Raw genomic sequence first — 6100 nt, forward strand, 5'->3', positions numbered from 1 at the left:
TAATGTGCTGAACTAAGGAAATTGAACAGTCTTGCTTCTGCAAATCAAACTGCTGGATGACTTCATACTTATGAGATTTAGTTAATAACTTTAACACGTGGAAAAGGATCTTGATTTTGTTGCTGCAAGGCTTAGGTCATACTGGCAGTATATTGCCCCCTCAGTCCTCCACTCCATAACCATTATAAACAAAAAAAGCCATTCATCTGGAAGGCCCAATACACACAAAAGTGCTTTGAGGATGGAGAATGGAAATGCTCGCTGTGAAAATACATGTGTTACCTTCTAACAAAAACTTTGGAATACACTAAGAGCTGTACACATTTTCCAAGGAGTTAGTATAAAACTAGCGCAAAGTAAAACATATTTTATTGAATTTAGCTAACAATTATAAAAAAAATTGAAAATTTAGATTTTGTTCCTTTCACAGTACAAGTATCCTTTGCTTCCGATTTGAACAAGAAAAGTAAATGCTGTTCTCATTCCCCATCTGCCCTCCTCCAATGACCTACTAAATACTTCCTCACTTATAACCTCTTCCCATGTATAGCCCCTGGAACTCCTTTACTCATCCTATTATTTTCTGCAGATTTTCTCCTGTATTTTCTGCAGATTTAGGAGACCTTAAAATTCTCTTTTTCAAAGTTGTCTACCTGCCTTCTTCTGTCCCTTAACCATCTCTACTTAGCTAACATTCTATATCCTCCTCCTATTGTGTCCTATTCACCCCACCTCTTAGATTGTAAGCTCCTTTGGTTCTGTGTCATTGTTTGTATCTGTCTGTCATTTGCAAACCCTATATATTTTACAGTGCTGCATAATATGTTGGCACTTTATTTATAAATAAAGTTTAAAATGATCTGGGATGTGCCATTATGTAGGTATACTTAGAATGGCTGGTTGCATTCTTAGCTTCCATCCTCCTATACAAATATTGGACTAGCAAGTAACTATACACCTGATGACTAGAAAGTAGACCTGACGCCTATTGTTTTCTATAGGAGATTAGTCTAATGTGAAAGAACAGTTATCTTTTAACCTTTGATGACCTACAGTGGAACTGAAGTTCCACTTTTAGGTGTGCATATTCAGGCAGATCTGCAATTTGCATTACATGTCTGATGGCTCCAGGTTTCTGGCATTAGAGATGAACTGTGCATGTGAAGCCAGCTTAGGCTGCCAAGAATGAAAATAAATTCTGCACACCTGAGCAGGAGTTACATCAACCCAGCATGGCCAATCAGGATTGCAGCACCTTGTGCTGGAATATGGATAGGTGATTTAGGCACATTTAATTCCTCTTAGCAGCGCCTTAACGTTAGCCTATTTTAAACCATGTGACTATAATTTTACCGTTTTATGGGACATGGTAAAATGGGACATGTTATGGCAGAAAATAACTTTTTTTTATATCAAATAGCTAAAACATAAACTATAGCAAGCAGATATTTATCCTGGGTTTCTGCATATGAATCCTTTTCTCATTCAGATCCACTTAAAAAGCATGAAAAGCACATTCTGATTGCTGTGGATGACACCACATTTCACAGCCCATCAGACATTTTAATATTGATACAACCACTTTTTTTAACATGATACAGTTACATAAAGTGCCTATGTATTTGGATGACACTGCATGGAAGAATATGATCAGTGTTCTGGAAATTTAGGATGTTGCCCAATAAACACCCACACATGCTCAGAAGCTGCATTCCCTGGCACAGGATGAGGGAAGTGTCACGTGTGGAATTCTTGTCCCAACTCTGGAAAGAAAAGTTTGTCCCTAATCTCCTAGAACAGCTCAACATCCACCAACAACGCCATGTACCCCCCTCCCCATCAGAGTCCATGTATTGTCTCTTAGGAGGTAAAATGAATTTTGATAAAACTCAAGCAGATATAAAAGACGCACAATAATGAAGTTCTGTATTTATAAATTCATCCTTGTATTTTTATTTAAATGTAAATGGACTTCCCATATTCAGAATTTACCGTACATGGCACTCAGTTTTAATACTAATTGAAGCCTTCCCCTACTTAAAGCAACCTATTCAAAAGTATAGAATTCACCAGCAAGAGACCCTACAAAAGAAGAAGAGTGATATATACCTGTACAAAAGGTAGTGAAGAAATACAGCTGATCTTTTATTTCTTTGATATTACCTACCTCTGAAAATTGTAGGTGCTTGGATGTTATTCTGCCTTCAATACATGGAGTCAATGGCCTTGAATAAGTATGAATATGAGGAAGAGAAAAGCATAGTGTGAAATCCTTATCTGTAAACTTGTTCCAGATCAGTGACTCAAGGTTTTCCCCTTATGACAAGCATTCAGAAATGTTACCTTTCTTCCTTTTCAGTGTATTGTACTAAGAAAACTGGATAGAGTTGGCCTGAAAAGCACCAAAGAATGAAGAAATGTATAAACAGCTATGTTTTATAACAATACCTATTTTTGTGACACTCGGGGCTTTAACAATTAGGTTTTATATATATTTTAAGAAGCCAATAGCAATATATATACAACACCCATACTTATGCTCCCATACAAAGTGTTTAACCTGCCTATAGATTTGTAATTCTGCCCAGATATTGTAACTCATTCACATCTGCCACACTGCACAGCCAGAAACATAACAACCATGTTTCTTGCTTCTTCTTCTACAGCTTCTGGTGCCAACTTTCTACCTCCAGCCTGCTTTATGGGTAAGGCTACGTACACACCTGCAAAGACCGATCGTCTGATAATTGTTAACAAAAAAAGTGAACAACGACTGGCCAACGATGCTGATGAACGAGGAATGACGCTGGAACAAATGACCTGATTGGGCGATGATTGTTCGCTATCTATTGTGTGTACGGTCATTCAGTGATTGTGGATTGTTCTGTGATACACTTTTTCCTGTACATGTCACTTCCTGCATCGTTCAAACCATTGTATCATGTGTACATTATTAGTGGACTATATTTGAACAATTGTATTGTTTCGGCTTGTACAGAATTGTGCCCAATACGATCGTTCAAAATATTCGTCGATCAGTCATGTGTCATAGCCTAAGGATTCAGTAAAAGTACCTGTGTCCAATGAAAAGCAAGCTTACCAGGTAAATGTAAACTGGTAAATAGAGTATGGTAAGTGATCAGCAACATTGCATTATAAAACATTTAACATACATGAATTTTAACTGTATATTGATCAGCTGGTCTAGAGTTGCACTTTAAATAGCTCCACCAGTGCTTTGCTTTGTGTTAGTAAGGCGGTGAATTTATTCCATGCAGTGGCCAAGGAAAGCCGTTTATATCCCCCAGGCACTGATCACACTTCAAGCCTCATGCCAAATCTATTATTTGTATATAATTAAAAATATGACACAGCCTTGATTCACATTAATAAATGCACAGCATAAAAACAACGAAATGATCAAATTGTAATATTTAACAGACACATTACTATGAGCCTGAACTCTGCATTTATTCTGCCTATAGTTCAGCTTGAATTCAGTGGATGGCTATACATGTGTAACCATATCCTTAGTTTTTAAATCAATATTTAGATCCAGGTATAATAATCTGTAAAAGGTATTTATTAAAATTGATATAGACACATACTGCCGGATTTATTAAAGCTGGAGAAGATAGGCTAAGATGGGAGAACCTGGGTGAACCTGCGAACATGGAATGGATTTGGTCCAGGACTGAATTTTTTGCCGTCTAATAGCAAATTATTTTTAAGAAATCCATTGCAGGTTTGCTGGATCACCCAGGTTCTCCCATGATAGTCTATCTTCTCCAGCATAAAAGCAAAGGAGACGGTCACACATTGTTAGCCATGCAATAAATTAAAGCTGAACCATGGGCAGAATAAATGCAGTGTTTATAAACAATGATCCTTTATCTAATGGTGCTGCAATCTATGCAGGAATACACCACAAAAGTAGAGTGCGGAGTGATTCAAGGCATCAGTTTCCTGTTTAGTCAGCCACAAGTGGTGAACCTAAGTCTATCTAAAGCAGAACACCAAAACTTTTTTTTAATTTTTTTTATTTTGGTGAGGGGTTTATACCTCTGTCTGGTTTATATTGCTGCCTGTGTGCATTCTCCTTTGCTCATGGTGATCATATTATTGAGACTAAGTACTGCAAACATGAGCTGCCATTGGAATAGGAATAGAAAGGAAATCATCTTGAGTCATTTGATGGCATTTTCTTTTCCATTTGGCTTCCTGTTGTGTCTACAGGACAGGAAGTACATATATTGCACAATCTGCTCAATGAGACATAATCAGGAAACCAAAGCAAAATATTAGTAATTCTCCACTCTATCTAAAAAAAACTTTTTTTAGATACTTTAGGACACGTGTGTATGAAATCCCATCCTAGAAATGTACATTTACATGTTGTTTTTCCCCTAATAACCACCAACCAATAGGAATGGTCCCTGATGTGTACGTTATCAACCTACTTCCAGCAATATTTCCATTGACCAATAAATACTAAAATTGGAGACTTGTAAAACATGTGTATATATTTCTGCATGCATGGTGGATGGTGAACCGATAATGGTGGCAAACCGATTCATCTCTACCAAGGACTCTGGTTGGAAATCCAATAGGCTGCCCTAATGCAGGGCACATCAATGTACAAAAAATGGGCATTATTACATGCTTAGGTAAGAATCCGTTCATATTTTTATTTTAGGAATATAGTTAAAGTGACCCTGTTAAGGTGTCAGCAAAATTACAAGAACTAACATGGGAATGAAACAGCTTCACCTTCCATCAACCCATATTATCAAACACCCAAAGCTGTAGCAGAGTTCCCAGGACTGATTTGATTACACAATTCAGGAAATATGAAAAAGTGTGTCCCCCTGTGGCTGTTTTGGTTTATCCCAAAGACCCCCAAGTCATTATTGTGTTATTCAATGTGATGGCAGGAGGGACCACAGCAGGCAGCACTGGGGGGGTGTGCTATTTAACCAATCTGATCAGCCCCTGAATCTCTTAGCCAATGTAAGCGCAGACAAGTATGAATAAAGCTGTTTAATTTTGTGATTTTGTTGACCCCCTTATAAGGTCACTCAGATAATAAACTTTCAATCAAACACTGAATTCAAATAGGAATAATAAGAAATGTTGGTAACAATCATAGGCCTTACAGCGCCATCTGCTGGTGACATTCTGCAACGCCTTAAACACAGCTAATATTGCAACATTTGCATTACCTGCTTGCAATGGTAATATGGTATAACTGCCTGACAGGTGCCTCTATTGGAGAAAAACATTGCTGAATTAATGTGATACACAGATGGCAAGTGATACATCTGACTATGGCTACAACAGATGCCCCTACAGATGTTTATGCAAAACTGCTGTTTGCATGTCATTGCTGACTTGTAGGTCCACCAGTTTGCAATGATTGAATGACATGTGTCAGCTTTATAAAGTAGCAGGATCTAAATATATAACCACCCACAGGTTACTTTACACTTACCTAACTTTCTCTTGTTTGTCAGCTTTGTGCCAGCTTTAATCTACATCCGCAAAAACATATTCTGTAATAGAAAAATACACATTAAGACAGGAGAAGATAGGTTATCATAAGAGAACCTGAGTGATAGTGTTGGTCGAATATCTCACTATTCGATTCGACAGCTATTCGATCGAATAGGGGGTAATTGTTCAGAAGATCGAACGTCGAATTCGAACACCTTGGGGGGAAATTCAGGTTATTTTTCGGGACTGTGTAGAACCGCTGACAGCTCTGCTCCCCTGATTGCTCTTGAAGCTCTTGGGTAAATATAGTATGTGTTCTTGGATAGAGATTTTCTATCAAAGAACACAGGAGTCCCACAGGATCCCCGGGCACTAGAGGCTAAATGGGGACAAGTCTCCCCATTCATTCACCTCTAGTGCTCTGTGATTGGCTGGGGAAAGGAAAATCCTGATGACGCTTGAGCTGTCTTTAGGGTTTACCTTTTGTCAGTTAATCACAGAGCACTAGAGGTGATGAATGGGGAGACTTGTCCCTATTTAGCCTCTAGTGCCTGGGGATCCCACACTGACAGGAGGAATCATCCTGTTATTGTGGGATAACCTGTAA

This window comes from Pyxicephalus adspersus, chromosome 2 (genome assembly GCF_032062135.1).
Source record: "Pyxicephalus adspersus chromosome 2, UCB_Pads_2.0, whole genome shotgun sequence".
Classification (NCBI taxonomy): Eukaryota; Metazoa; Chordata; class Amphibia; order Anura; family Pyxicephalidae; genus Pyxicephalus; species Pyxicephalus adspersus.